Below are 16,919 nucleotides of genomic sequence, written 5' to 3'. Positions count from 1 at the left end.
CCTTTGAGAATATGGAAGATTCAAACAAGAGGACATGACTTCAGAATTAAGGGACAGAAGTTTAGGGGTAACATGAGGGGGAACTTCTTTACTCAGAGAGTGGTAGCGGTGTGGAATGAGCTTCCAGTGGAAGTGGTGGCGGCAGGTTCGTTGGTATCATTTAAGAATATATTGGATAGGCATATGGAGGAGAAGGGAATGGAGGGTTATGGTACGAGTGCAGGCAGGTGGGACTAAGGGAAAAAAATTGTTCGGCGCGGACTTGTAGGGCCGAGATGGCCTGTTTCCGTGCTGTAATTGTTATATGGTTATAAGGTAGTTGAGGCCAGTTCATTGGCTATATTTAAGAGGGAGTTAGATGTGGCCCCTGTGGCTAAAGGGATCAGGGGGTATGGAGAGAAGGCCGGTACATGATACTGAGTTGGATGATCAGCCATGATCATATTGAATGGCGGTGCAGGCTCGAAGGGCTGAATGGCCTACTCCTGCACCTATTTTCTATGTTTCTATATGGTTCAGGTCTTGGTCGACAATACACAGCTCTCACATCTTGCTTAAGTCAAATGTGTGCAGAGTACCCAGTTATTCCCGTGTAACTGTCAGCAAAAATTTCTGCATGTTTGCTTATGATGTTTTCAAGACATGATTTGGACCAATCAATGCTGAAAATGTTCTTCCAGTCTATTCTACTCAGCCAATCCTTTCCAAGGAGGGTTGGTTTATTTCTGTAGCTGGCCACTATGATGGGCAGTGTTACATACTGACCATTATGCTGAACTTTACAGTTCATTTGTCCACATTTCTCCAAAATTTCTCCCGAGTAGGTTCTCAGCTTGACCTTACTCTCAAACAATGGTGTCTGTGGGAACTTTGTTTCGTACAGGTCTCTGCTCATGACCGAACAATCTGCTGCCGTGTCAATACACATATCGATTAACTGTTCATTTATCAACAGTTTAGTTCGAAAGTCTTTACCTTGGCTGGTTGTAGGCTTATCGATGTTGGTTGAATAAATGGTGTACAACCCAAGTTCATTTACATCTGGGTTCATCTCCAAGTTGTGAACTCCTCTCTGGTGTTGTCGCTTGATTCCTGCAGATTGTTGGTTTCCTGTCTTATGCTTGGCCCGACATGCTGAGGTGATATGGCCTTTCTTCTGGCTGTTATAGCACTTGGCCATTTGGAACTGACAAAATTGGGATGAGTGATTGCCGTTGCAACGATAACAACTGGCTGAACTCGGCTCCCTGTCACGCTTCGGTTTTGGTTTAGCGCCTCTTGGTTTGGCCATCGGCACTGCCTTGTGACAGTAAATGGCCACTGTGGTCCATGGTGGACGAAACTCGCGAGCATTCTTTGATGCCATCTCCATTGTGGTAGCAATCTTGCATGCTTTCTCGAATGTCAGATCTGGAGTGTTCATCAGTTTGGACTGAATTCGTTCATCCACTAGACCACAAACAAATCTGTTGCGTACTGCGTGTCCGAGAAAGGTTCCAAAGTTACAGTGCAAAGTTAAGTTTTTCAAGGCAACAATGTACTCATTGATTCTGCTTCTGGTTTCTAGTGCCAAATTTATAGCTTTCTGCAATTTCCAGAGGCTTTGGGTTGAAGTGCTCCTACAACTTCTTCATAATGTCAATGAATAGCACGTCTTTTGCCTTTATGAGCGCAAGGAGATTCACGAGTGTGCCGTACACTTCAGGACCGATCTCCGTGAGCAGAACCGCTTTCATGCGTTTGTAAACGGCCTTATTTGTTTCAGTCACTGTCTCTCCTTCACCACACTAATCTCCATTATGTTGTTTGCCGTGAAACACATGTTTGATCTCTCCATATAGGAGCTGAACGGCTCTCTAATCTTGTCGAAAGTGCCAAGGTCCCGATGTAGCCCGTGAATGCTGCCATCGTGTCATTCTCTTTTTTTTAAAGTCCGTTCAAAAACCCCGATTTCCTGACTGTTCAGGTGTTACAATTCACCGAAAACATAGCTGTACAAAGGCTAATCAGTTTGAGGAACTCACCAAAAAAAATCTTATACAATCGCAAGGACGGCATCTTGCCACGTACACGCAACATAGAGATAGCCTGACAAAATCGCGACGATTTGTCCAGCTGCTGTTTTAAACTACATTCCCCTGCATAGAAGGATCCGCGGCCTATCGTGTCCAGCTCGCAAACAACTGTGACACAACTCCGTATTTACTGTTTAAAATGTTAAACAATATTGCGTGTTGCAAAACAGTCCTGCACTGTGTTTAAAGGATGAGTTCACAAACTCTATCCCATCCTCGTCGCCAATTTTGTTATAGTTCGGACGGCAGAATGAACAACAACTTACACGCAGGTTGCCTGGATCATGAGAGAGAGAATTATTACCCAACATTACCTGCTTATCTACAACACCAACTCATTAACATATACATGAATATGTATGAATACATTACAACAATTTTTACAATTTTACCAAGCCAATTAGCCCACAAACCTGCACATCTTTGGAGTGTGGGAGAAGACCGAAGTACCCAGAGAAAGCCCACGCAGGTCACGGGGAGAACGTGCAAACTCCGTACAGACAGCGCCCGTGGTCAGGATCGAACCCGGGTCCCCGGCGCTGTTAGGCAGCAACTCTACCGCTGCGCCACCGTGCCGTCCCTAAATCATCGAGGTTACATTCTTGCAGAAGAAAATGTAGTTCCATATAAAGAAAACAAGCACCGCCCAAACAACGGGAACACTGTTTTACAGTTTGTAAAAGGGTATTATCATAATGGATGTATAATATTTCACATTCAAAAAGATTCAAAGCCCACAAGGCATGCAGCGGACTGTAGGTATGAGAAGAAAAACCTGCTTTGGGAAACATACAGTACTTGCCGTGTCTTGCTGGAGTACAGCTGCAGCTGATGAATGCATATAAAATATTATAATCAATCAAATTCCTCTGCTGCCCCAGGTCTGGGTGTAGGTCTGAAGGAAGGTGACCATGTCTACTGGGCACCCCACAGCTAAACACACTGCCCCTGCATTTCAATAAGGTGTGTCAGTCAGGACCTTTATTTCTTTAATATATCTCCACGTTTAATTGATTCTGTCTTCTTTCCTTGTCCCTACCGCCAACCAAATGATGGATTGTTAGGCTGCGTGCCAAGAGTCAACAGTGTTTCAGATCGGAGAGGTGCTTACGGAAAGATTTCACCTGGAGGTAGTCTTGCTACCTGAGACAATCCTTTTGAAAGCGGCAGGTTTTGAAGACATAGCTGTGTCTACGATACTTTCCAAAAGTCCTTGTGTGCAGTGTCTTTATGCCCCCCCCAGCCCCACCGGCTACCCCCAAAACCCTCCACCCCACCCCTTGTTAGAATCTTGTTGAATAAGAGAGAGAGAGACCGAAATATATAGAGAGAGAAAGAGAGAGAGAGAGACAGAGACAGAGACAGAGACAGAGACGGGGAGAGAGAGAGAGGGGTAGAGAGAGGAGGAGGATGAGCAAGAGAGGCGGAGAAAAGGAGCGAGAGAGAGAGAGAGAGAGAGGGAATAAAAGATTTACAAATTACAATAATCATTAGGTTGGAATGAAATTATGGCAATGGGGTGTGCATTTGCTCGTTTCCTACCAAAGACGATAGTTCATGTTATAAGGTTTTGCCATGTCTGCACTTAGACTCCTTGATATATAGAGTCATCTTTGACGAGAACATTGGTTTCAGAATTGTAGCCACACAGGTAAAGACAACTGTGTCCATAACTGTACCCATACCTTATAGTCAGTGCAGCACAGATTCTCTGGGATGATTCCTAGGATGAGGAAGACTGGCCTAAAACTTGGAATTTAGAAAAATGAGAGATACTGGGGCATACTGAGAGAGATTGATTGAGTTGAGACCATTTATTTCAGCAGAATTCTCTATAGGAGGAACGTCTAAGGAGGAAATTTACCCTGAGAAGTTTTTTTTTTGTTTTTTTTTTTGTTTATTTTATTAGAAGTTAATACAGTACACTACAGTACAGTGGAACCTAATTTTAGGTGCCAACTATGTCATACCGTAATCCATTCTATGTACAACCTCTAGTTTTATGTTTTGAGAAGGAAGTAAGCAAGACAAGAAAAATAGATGGTAGAGAATAGAAAAACGTGAAGTGTGTATATAAACAAAAAAGAAAAAGTGGAAAGTAGAAATAGGAGAGAAGGCCCCTTAAAAGAGAATTTTTCAAATCTTTATTCTGAGATGTAGATCTATCCACGGCATGAACTGAAATCAGCAATCCTTATGGTACCGCTGCATCACATGATTCCAAAAAGTCGATGAAAGGAGACCAACTCCTTAATAATTGGTCATATTTATCGATTAGTCGGAGTCTCATTTCTTCAAGGCGTGCTATGTCCATCATATTCCTAATCCACATTTTAACAGTTGGTATGGTTGTATTTTTCCAAAATTTAAGTATCAATTTCTTTCCAATTATTAACCCATAATTAAAAAAAACGTTTTGGTCTTTATTTAAATAGTTTTCTTTATGTAAAGGATTATAGATCTGTCGACTTTTCTACTTCACTGGGCAGTAGATCCTCCGTCGTTGAGTACATTCACAGCTGATGCCAGATTTATTGCGCACCTGCAACTGAAATTCCCTGGCTGATGTTGTTATAGAGTGTGATACAGTGTGGAAATGGGCCATTCAGCCCAACTTGCCCACACCGAGCAACATGTCCCAGCTACACTAGTCCCACCTGCCTGCGTTTGGTCCATATCCCTCCAAACCTCTCCTATCCATCTACCTGTCTAACCGCATCTTAAATGTTGGGATAGTCCCAGCCTCAACTACCTCCCCTGGCAGCTTGTTCCATACACCCATCACCCTTTGTGTGAAAAAGTTACCCCACAGATTCCTATTAAATCTTTTCCCCATCACCTTAAACCTATGTCTTCTGGTCCTTGATTCACCTACTCTGGGCAAGAGGCTCTGTGCATCAACCTGATCTATTCCTCTCATGATTTTGTACACCTCTATAAGATCACCCCTCATCCTCCTGTGCTCCATGGAATAGAGACCCAGCCGACTCAACCTCTCCCTACAATTCAGGCCCTCTAGTCCTGGCAACATCCTCATAAATCTTTTTCCATTTCCAGCTTGACAACATCTTTCCTATAACATGGTGCTCAGAATTGAACACAATATTCTCAATGTGGTCTCAACAACGTCTTATACAACTGCAACATGACCTCCCAACTTCTATACTCAATACTCTGACTGATGAAGGCCAATGTGCCAAAAGCCTTTTTGACCACCTTATCTACCTGCGACTCGACATTCAAGGAACCATGCACCTGCACTCCTAGATCCCTCTGCTCTACAACACTCCCCAGAGCTCCACCATTCACTGTGTAGGTCCGGCCCTTGTTAGACGTGCCAAAATGCAACACCTCACATTTTTCCGTATTAAAATCCATCAACCATTCTTCAGCCCACCTTGCAAATCGATCAAATGCTGTTGCAATTCTTCACAATCTTCACAGTTTTGTATCATCAGCAAACATATATATATATATATATATGCAACATATATATTGCATATATATATATATATATGCAATATATATATATAATACACACAAACTTACACACACACACACACACACACACGCACACACACACTTACACACTTACACACTTACACACATTCACACATACACACAGACGCGCACACACGCACACACACACACACACACACATTCTGTGATTTGGCTACTATTTCATACATAGTCTCTGTAAAGTCCTAATCAACTGGATTTAATGTGTGATCACATTTTCATTTAGAATATCAAATTCTCACCTGGTAGCCTGGACACAACACCTGTAATGGGATGCCAAAATAAAACCAGGAAGTGCCAGATACATTCAGTGGATCTGGCAGGTTTGCGGAAAGAGAAACCGTATTTTGCAGTTGCTCTCTGACCCGCTGAGTGATTCCAGCATTCTCAGTTTTATTTCAGATTTCTAACATCCGCAGTTTTTTGTTTAAATGTCCATGCAACAGGATTCTGCTTGGAATTGTGTTGGAAGGAACTGCAGATGCTGGTTTAAACCGAAGATAGACACAAAAAGCTGGAGTAACTCAGTGGGACAGGCAGCATCTCTGGAGGGAGGGAATGGGTGATGTTTCGGGTTGAGGCCCTTCTTCAAGATTCAAGATTCAATTTAATTGTCACATGTGGGACAATTGTCACTCAGTGAAATTTGAGTTACTCCAGCTTTTTGTGTTTAGCTTCTGCTTGGAATTCCTGGATATAATTGTACACTTGCACTGTCCTAAAACGATTGTCCACCTTTACCTTCCGGATGCCCCTATAGTAGGTATTGTTGATTTTAGCCCTAATATCCCCAGGAATAGATTACGACCTGTTAGTGGTTTCAAGGATCTGCCATGTAAAAACTGATGGTGTTTCTTGATTTCTTGACTTCTTCCTGCTTCCAATTGATGTCTAATTGTGCTCAGTCTAATTTTGGTTTAGTTTAATTTAGAGATTCAGCACGGAAACAGGCCCTTCGGCCCACCGAGTCTGTGCCAACCAGCGATCAACCTACGCTAACACGATCCTACACACTAGGGACAATTTACAATTTTTACCAAAGCCAAATTAAACTACATAGTTGTACACCTTTGGAGTGTGGGAGGAAATCGGAGCCCCTGGGGAAAACGCACGCAGGTCACGGGGAGAATGTACAAACTCCACAGACAATAGACAACAGGTGCAGGAGTATTCCAGCCAGCACCGCCATTCACTGTGATCATGTCTGATCATCCACAATCAGTATCCCGTTCCTGCCTTCTCCCCATATCCCTTGGCTCCACTATCTTTAAGCGCTCTATCTAACTCTCTCTTGAAAGCATCCAGTGAATTGGCCTCCACTGCCTTCTGAGGCAGAGAATTCCACAGATTCACAACTCTCTGGATGAAAACGTTTTTCCTCATCTCCGTTCTAAATGGCCTACCCTTTATTCTTAAACTGTGACCCCTGGTTCTGGACTCCCCCAACATCGGGGACTTGTTTCCTGCCTCTAGTTCAAGTGAGTTTATTGTCATGTGTCCCTGTATAGGACAATGAAATTCTTGCTTTGCTTAAGCACACAGAAAATAGTAGGCATTTACTACAAAACAGATAAATGTGTTCAAGCGTGTCCAACCCCTTAATAATCTTATATGTTTCAATAAGATCCCCTCTCATCCTAAATTCCAGGGTATACAAGCCCAGCCGCTCCATTCTATCAACATATGACAGTCCCGCCATCCCGGGAATTATAGAGAGCAGGCGTAGTAAGGATCGAACATGGGTCCCTGACGCTGTAAGGCAGCAACTCTACTGTGGTGCCATCGTGTTGCCCAATATTCTCAGTCTTTCTGAGAGTGCAAGAAGCAAAGAGACGAAAAGTGATAATTTCCTCTTGTTGAGCATGATTTGTTACTGCATCAACTCTATAACTGTTGCATCACAAGCCAATTTCAACCCATATTATAACATACAAGGAGAATGCCTCCTGCATTTTTGTTTCTTGCATTCTCTTTGCTCCATATCCATTTAGTAGCTTTTATCAACAACTGGTGAAATGGTATAAGCTCAATTTACAAGGTGTGCATAATACTACATTATCCCTCGATAAAACCTTTACTCTCCTCCATTTTCAAACTTTGACATATTGGTCTCACACTTTTTACTCCACTAGTTGTAGGTCACTGGGAATTACCCTTCAAACCACAGTGCAAAACCCCTTCTTCAAATAACACACTTTTGCTTAAATTTAGCCACGCGATGTCTAAGAAATCTCCTTAAAGTTCTCTCCAAAGTCAGGGGGTCTTCTTTTCTTTTCATATGCCCTTGACAAACAACAGGTCATCTTGCTTATGAAAACAATTATTTACTCATTTTACCCCTGGCAGCATGGAAGATCCTGGCTTATGACTTGTTTCAACAGGGTAGTCTTGATGTGAGTTGGGCACTTTGTATTTGTTAATGAATGGGTCCACTCAATACAACATAAGGTCATAAGTGATAGGAGCAGAATTAGGCCGTGCGGCCCATCAAGTCTGTTCCGCCATTCACTCATGGCTGATCTATCTCTCCCTCCTAACCCTATTCACTTGTCTTCTCCCCATAACCCCCGAACCTGTGCTAATCAAGTATCTATCTATCTCTGCCTTAAAAAAATCTATCTCTGCCTTAAAAAACCCACAAGTAGATGAGGGTGAAATTCAATTTTATAATACCTTTGGTTCTGCTAAATCTGCCCACATGCCTTGTGAAATGGGTATTGAATGCTGTTCATCGACTATTGTTTGGCCCGATGTGACTTCCTGGCCTCTACTCTACTCCTCAGATGCAATTATTATTGGTGTTTCCAGCTCTGTTTCTACAAGCAGACCAATTCATTTGCTTTTACGATCCAGTTTCCTTTCAACTTGAATCTTTGGGGCTGGTCATGTTTGGTCATGACTTAAAACAGACTGGATTTGAATCAGGTATGATGAAACTATGTACATATCATAACCTGTTTTGCCAGTGAGCTGTCAAGAACCATATTTTCATACCTTTCCAACGGTATAGACGTTGGAAGGACATTTTGCAGTTAAATAAGATGTTGGCAAGGTCGCATTTAGAGTACTGCAGATAGACACAAAATGCTGGAGTGACTCAGCGGGACAGGCAGCATCTCTGGAGAGAAGGAATAGATGATGTTTCGGGTCGAGACCCTTCTTCAGTACTGTGTTCAGTTTTGGGCACTATATTATAGGACAGATGCTGTCAAGCTAGAAAGGGTGCAGAGAAGATTTACGAAGATGTAGCCAGGGCTCGAAGGCCTGAGCTACAGGGAGAGGTTGAGCAGGCTGGGAATCTATTCCTTGGAGTACAGGAGGGTGAGGGGTGATCTCAAAGAGGTGCACAAAATCATGAGAGGAATAGATCGGATAGGCGCACAGAGTCTCTTGTCCAGAGTATGGGAATCGAGAACCTGAGGTCATAAGTTGAAGGCGAAAAGATTTAAGAGGAACCTGAAGGGTAACTTTTTCACACAGAGGCTGGTGGGTGTATGGGATGAGCTGCCGGAGGAGGTAGTTGAAGCAGGTAGTAGTGCAATGTTTAAGAAACATCTTGACAGGTACATGTATAGGACAGGTTTAGAGGGATATGGGGCAAACGCAGGCAGGTGGGGCTAGAGTAGATGGAACATCTTGGCCGTTGTGGGCAAGTTGGGCCAAAGGGTCTGTTCCCACACTGTCACTCTATGACTCCCTCCCCCTCCCCTCTCCTCCCTCATTTACTCCCTCAACCCCACATTGCTCCCCATTCATTTACTCCCTCATTCACTCCTTGCCGTCTCTCCTCTTCTCCCCTATCTCTTCCTCTCTCTCCGCCTCTCTCCCTCTTCCCCCCCCTTCTCCCCTTTACCTCCCTCTCTCTCCCCTTCTCGCCCCCCTCTCTCTCTCTCTCCCTCCCTCCCCCCTCCCCCCCCCTCTCCCCCCTCTCCCCCTTCTCCCCCCTCTCCCCCCTCTCCCCCCTCTCCCCCCTCTCCCTCCCTCCCTCCCTCGCCCTCTCTCCCCCTCTCCCTCCTCCCTCACCCTCTCTCCCCCTCTCCCTCCTCCCTCATCCCTTCCCTTATTTATTTACACCCTCCTTCTCCTCTCTCTCCTCCCTCATGGGGTTGGACACGCTAGAGGCAGGAAACATGTTCCCGATGTTGGGGGAGTCCAGAACCAGGGGCCACAGTTTAAGAATAAGGAGTAAGCCATTTAGAACGGAGACGAGGAAACACTTTTTCTCACAGAGAGTGGTGAGTCTGTGGAATTCTCTGCCTCAGAGGGCGGTGGAGGCCGGTTCTCTGGATGCTTTCAAGAGAGAGCTAGATAGGGCTCTTGAAGATAGCGGAGTCAGGGGATATGGGGAGAGGGCAGGAACGGGGTACTGATTGGGGATGATCAGCCATGATCACATTGAATGGTGATGCTGGCTTGAAGGGCCGAATGGCCTACTCCTGCACCTATTGTCTATTGTCTATTGTCTCTCTCTCCAGTTCTCCAGAGAAACTTCCCTCTCCTCCTCTCCCCCCCCCCCCCCCCCACCATTTACTCCACGCGCTTCCCCCTTCCTCCCAGCTCATTCCCTCATCCTTTCACTCACCTCCCTCTCTCCTTCCCTCCTTCCCTCTCCCTCTCCCCTCTGTCTCTCTATTTCTAATTGTAAAGGCATGCCCTTAAACATCGGCAGTGAAATATATGTCCAATTTAGCTTGAACATTCGGGGGTTATATCAATTGACTTGCCCAAGCACAATCAATGGCTTCTTTCAAAAATCTGTCGCATTTACGCTCGTTAATGTTTGTGGATTAGATTATAATTTCTCTTTATCTAAATGAACATCCAAACCGTGGAGTCATCCTTCTGTTACCTTTTCATATAACTTCTGTTGCTTGTCTTAGCCTTAGATCTGATGGCCATCTTCGCATGATCTATATTTATTTTACACAGTTTTTTAAAAAGTTTTGTTTTAAATTTATTTTTTTATCAAAAATATTTATTCAAATAGTAAAATAGTATTTACGATACAATAAAACAAAACACCACCATAATACAAGACGAACAAATATGCTAAGCGACTGCTAAACAACTATATTGCAATCCTTGTCCAGGATACATTCAAACTTATTTTATTTTACACAGTGTATGGGGAACCGAGAACCAAAAGACACAGGGGGTGAGGGGGGGGGGGGGGGGGGGGGAGATGTTATAGGAACCTGAGGGGCAATAAAGGGTGGTAGATATATGGAACAATCTGCTAGAGGAGGTAGTTGAGGTAGGTACTATCGCAAAGTTTAAGAAGCATTGAGACAGGTACATGGATATGATAGATTTAGAGGGACATGGACCATATACGCAGGCAGGTGGGTTGTGTAATTGGGGCATTTTGGTCAGCGTTGACAAGCAGGGCCTGTTTCCATTCTGTATCACTCTATGATTCCATGTTTTGGCATTTGAAGCACTTGCTTGTTGTAAACTGACAAGACCCTGGTGATTGATGGATGTTGAACTGATTGAACTCACCTCAAAAGTATGCTTGGTATTCCATATGTTAGCCTTGGACTTGCTACAACTGCAAGTCTGTGAACTGCACCTCAGTCAATTCTTGCATTCCCATCATTCTTGGATGTAATTTCCATTGACAAATTTTGAATGTCATTTTTTTTCTCGGTGCATAACTTCGGTTCACCATTTTCTTCCCCATTCTATTGTATAAGCTGATAACCAAGATGGGGAGGCTCGGTGGAGCAGCAGGAGATCTTCTGCCTTACAGCACCAGAGACCCGGGTTTGATCCTGACTACAGGTGCTTGTCTGTTCGAACTTTGTACGTTCTCCCCATGATCTGCATGGGGTTTCTCCGAGATCTTCTGTTTCCTCCCAGGATAATTGGGATAAATGTAAAAATGTAAAAAATGTCCCCTGTGTAGGATAGTGTTATTGTGCAGGGACCGCTGGTCGGTGAGGACTTGGTTGGACGAGGGGCCCGTTTCCGCACTATGTCTCTAAAGTAAATTACACCATAAGTTGTTTTATGAAACATTGTCATAAATCTTCTCACCCTGCCTCCACCTTCTTGTTCCTGAGCTTTCAGTTATTTTTCATGGCTTGGCATTTTAGTCATCTTCCACTTTCTGGACAACATCTTTAAATTAGATACAGCTTGCCTTCGAAGATTCAGGTCACTGATCTGTGAATTGTCATATGTTGGGCTGTGTTGGTTTTCACACATTGTCTTGGGCTTTCGTGGGATTGGATTATTTTGGATACTATTGGGGATGAAAGGGGGAGCGGCAACCAAGTGCGTGGCAAAATGACTGGCTCGGATGCACGGAGGCAGAGATTGGAGTCATGCAGTGCTACAGTGGTAGTTAGGGGTGTTGTGTGTAGCTTGATGATAAAAAATGAATTGAATCAATTTAAAAATAAGGCTGTAACGTAACAAAATGTGGAAAAAGTGAGGGAGTCGGAATACTTTCTGAATGCACTGTATACATCTCTTGCAGAAGTAATGGTTTACTTATAAGGCATAACATTTAAGCTCCGACTATAAACTGACGGTTACAAAGCAGACATACAACATGAATCTCCTAGGGACATACGTTTTAAGGTGAGAGGGGAAAGATTGAATGGGAACCTGAGGGGCAACTTTTTCCACACAGAACATGGCAGGTGTATGGAACGAGCTGCCTGAGGTGGTGGTTGAGACAGGTACTATCGAAACTTATAAGAAATATTTAGATAGGTACATGGATAGACCAGGTTTAGAGGGATATAGGCCAAATGCAGAGAGGTGGGACTAGTATAGATGGGACTTGTTGGTTGGTGTGGGCCGATGGGCCTGTTTGCGCGCTATATGACTGCTTGACTCGCTATGGTTCTCTATGACTCTTTAAGACGTCATGAAACATTAAACTGAGGGTTTACACAAATAACAGCATGTCCAAACCCAGTTTCATTTAATTAACTGAACTTAAATTCACTATTTAACATTTTTGAATTTTCTGCTCCTGATTTTTAGTTGATAGATTAGACTACAATTCTCTAATACTACTACCATGATATCATGCCTACAATCAGAGATGACCATACATAGTGATTTGGTCTATTAGTTTATTAGCTATATAGGGAAGCCAGAACCAGGAGTCACAGTTTAAGAATAAGGGGTAAGCTATTTAGGACTGAGATGAGGGAAACCTTTTTCACCCAGAGAGTTATGAATCTGTGGAACTCTCTGCCATAGAAGGCAATGGAGGTCAATTCACTGGATGTATTCAAGAGAGAGTTAGATATAGATCTTAGGGCTAACAAAATCAAGGGATATGGGGAGAAAGCAGGAACAGGGAACTTAGTTTAGTTTAGCTTAGAGATACAGTGCGGAAACGGGTCCTTTGGCCCACCGGGTCCGCGCCGACCAGCGACCCCCACACATTAACACTATCCTACACCCACTTGGGACAATCTTTACATTTACCAAGCCAATTTTACTTAGGAGTCACGTGAGTGACTACGTGAAGACCCCGTCCAGTACGCATGCGTTACATATCGTCTATCGCATGGCGTGACGACTGGCAGGGTGGACGTGATTCTCCTGCCAGCAACAGACCTGAGGTAAGTTTTTTTTTAAACTTTCAGGTTTTAAATCTTCTTGCAGGAACCTCTACTTAGAGGTCCTGCTAAAAGTCCGGGGCTAAGTCTGGACGGAGGGGAAACCCCAGTCTCGAACTTCCAGGGAACCCCGGGCACGGGGAATCCCGCCCACGGACCTAGGCGCTCGGAACCGCGGAATACCCAGATCGGGGGGAGGGGGGGGAGGGGGGGGGGGGGGGGGGGGAAGAAAGCCCCGACTGGAGAACACCGTGGAGAAGCCCTGTTATAAGGGACCGCGGAGGAAAAGCTCGGGGGAGAAATAACCCGCAATGGAAGTGTTTCTACAAGGACCACAGAGGAATCCCAGCTGTAACAAACCACGACCACGAGACCAGGCTTGGGAGGAGCGTTGCCCCGCAGCAGTAGGTTTAAAAAGGACATGCAAGTAAATTCCTTACTCAAAGGTCGTTTTGTGCTATTTTGTGAGAATATGTTACAGGAATGGACGCCGGCGGGAGCAACTGTGATTGCATATCCCGCATGGAGTGGTTGATGGATCAGAAGCTCCAATGTGACATGCTCCGGTATATGGAGTCTAGTCACCAGGGGGTCCTGGGACGCCCATGGCAGCACCTTATTGAGGGCTGCATAATGCATCTCCCTCGACAGAGGGGAGCATTAGGAGTCACTTCTGGGCTGACTCTGAAGACAGGGGTTTGGCTGAAGAAACCACAAGTGTGCAGGGGGTGCAGGAACAACACTACCAGCAGCAGGAGCTCGACGAGTGGCCGTCGGGTTCAGGAAGGCCACATCATCACGCAAGACCTCACATCTTCGACGGCAGCACCCCTACGCACCCACCAGCAAACCACGATGAACTGAAGCTGGTGAAAGCTTGAAGACCGTACAACCAGGACAAAGGTCTTTTTTAGGCCACAGCCCAGAACGGCCTTCCTGGAAGATGCGCCAACCTCATACGCGAGCTCCTCTACCTCCAGCAGCAGATGTAAAACTATGCACACATGTTTGAGGCAGCTCCTGGGTCGGGTTGCATAAGTCATCCCATTCGGATAAAGGTATGGAACCTCATCGATGATGTCTCCTGTCACGGATACAAGTTGGTAATATTAAACTGGTTTGAATATTTACACTGGTTTGCGATAACTCTAGATTAGTTTATACTGCACACAGGTATGGTTGGAGTTGCCTTTCAAGACAAGGCTCACAAGAATGGGATGTGGACTGATCATTGTCAACAGCCTCAACCCGCATGTGCAGTATAGACTTTTCTGAATAACTTCCATGTGATCACTCCGCTCACAGGTTTGAAGATATTTGAAATTTAACTGGATGAGGCAACGATACACTCAGCTGCATTGCAAAATGGCCTAACTCCAGTTTCCAGATTATTTACCAAATCACTACTATCAGTGCTTCGGCTGCACAGAGCTAACAAATAAGTAGCATGGCCAATCTGGATGATATTGAACATACTGTATTTTACTAAATTAGCCTTATCAGCCACATAGCTATATTATAGGAATTGGTTCTCACCCGTCCAGTTAAATTTAAATTAAGTTGATACCAACTGAAACTATTGATTATTGGGATACAATCATCCATTTATTGGTCTGGGATCAGCTCTGAGACAAAAAATTAGACCTCTGCTATTTTTTAGCTGAAACAATCAAAGTCACAATGATGGACAGCTTTGCTCCACTAAAACCTCTTATCCGTAAATCTTCAGTCATTTCCAAACTGGTGCTATTGCCCAAAGATGGGTAATTTACTAATACCATCTCTAGTTACGGAGGCAGATGAGATTAGCATGAGTTATCAAGTGTTCAGTCATGGTATCAACTGCCAATGGACACCAGGTGCATTCTGTGCATTAAAGGGTGTGTGGATATGCATATACGGCATGCACAAGTCCAAGGTGATACACTTTGGTGGTGGTATATGTTAATCACAAAGGTACAATCAAATCAAAGTATCCGGTGATAGTTTTACCAAACCGCATTTAGCACTGGTGTATTATTATGCAAAATCAATGACAACACAGAATGAATGTGTGATCACAAAGTATTTAATGACAATGTGGATTGATAGAACACTAACTATTGAGTTGCTTGCATCCAGTTTCAATCAACAGAGAACGAGGCATACAGTGGCGAAGGGGGCATTCTCGCTACACTAGGAAGGAATGTTCTTTTATGTCTTCCTCCATTTGGCCTCAATAGATGGGTCTTGCAAAATTCAGCAAGATTCCCGCTTCCGGGTTTTCATAGTGCCTGCCTGGGTTATATACCTATGGCTCCTGCTGAGGCGAAGAATGAACATAAAACCTTACATGGTTAATTCCGGATAAAAAGATGCTGGTTCAGTTGTGATGTTGAAACCATCCTCTGCATGACATAATCAATCATAGACTTACAGACTCTGAGAGATCGTTTCTGCGGCTTGGGTTGTCAAACCATAAGCGTTAAGAGTGCTCACTACAGATTGCAGGGATAGCACCAAATAGCAGCAATCTGCATAGGAGATGGGAAGCATTGTTTATGCTTCCTTACGTTAACTCGGCACGGATGACTGACACATTAAAATTCCGTTTTATGGGATTATAACATTAAGTTACTATTCCATTACTGTGCCTTAAGTACCTCCTCATCATTTGGCTGATGAGTACATAAACCACTCTGTCCGGTCTCACCCTCTGACATCCAGAATATGAAGGTATCGTCAGCTTAAAACCTCCCAGGCTTAGGGACGCAGAGATATGGGTTGTTAACATTGTACTACATCACTTCACCGATGGGCACCAACAACATCCCTGTCCATGGTCATACTCACGTACTAGTGATTACGCCATGGCACTGAGTACAGCGCTATGGGTCCAGTCATTGCAACACTGGATAGGATGATCATATCTGCAGGCTATAATAATATGTTTTGTTTATGATTAATCAAGCAGATTAGACAGGGACACAAGACCAATATAGAGTTGCATACCCCATGGACCTTGGGTTGCGTGTGATCATGCATTTATACCAGTATGTCAAGGTTCCTCAGAGCCTTATCGACTGACAGCAATATTATTAGTTACATAAAATCTTGTTAGAAGGAATCACTACGAACCTTCTCCAGATGGTTATATGGGTCTGGCATATACAGGAGTGTACATTGACATTGAGTCTCACTCCACCAGGACCGCTATACCTCAGCAGCAGGGATGGACCACATCCTAGCGGTTGCAGGATGGTCAAACTATTGATCTGTCCAAATATTCAGAATAAACCTATTGCCAGATCAGGGGTATTTGCCAACTCTATGTTAGGTATGGTTCATACTTCCTCCAGGTTGAGGGAGGTTACTATTGCCACTATTATTCATTAATAGCATCAACATGTCTATATCTATGTCATGTCTGAATGCATTCTTAATGTTCACTCATCATTGGCCTACTGATGCAGTGTATGACACCTGGACTCGGTTCCACGGCATGAAATCACAGAGCTTTAAAATCTTCACGTAGTCACTCACGTGACTCCGAAGTAAAATAGTAAGATTAAACGAGAACTTACCAGTTTGAAGTTTGATCTTTATTTTATGAGGAGTAACGTTGAGGGATTACGTGCCCTCCGCTCCCAGCCCTCTATCATAAAGTTCAACAGGTATTATGGTTCTCTTAACTTACTATATAACCATATAATATAACCATATAACAATTACAGCACAGAAACAGGCCATCTCGACCCTT

This window comes from Amblyraja radiata, chromosome 9 (assembly GCF_010909765.2).
Source record: "Amblyraja radiata isolate CabotCenter1 chromosome 9, sAmbRad1.1.pri, whole genome shotgun sequence".
Taxonomy (NCBI): domain Eukaryota; kingdom Metazoa; phylum Chordata; class Chondrichthyes; order Rajiformes; family Rajidae; genus Amblyraja; species Amblyraja radiata.
The sequence above is the reverse complement of the archived record's forward strand: the minus strand, read 5'-3'. Positions refer to the sequence as shown.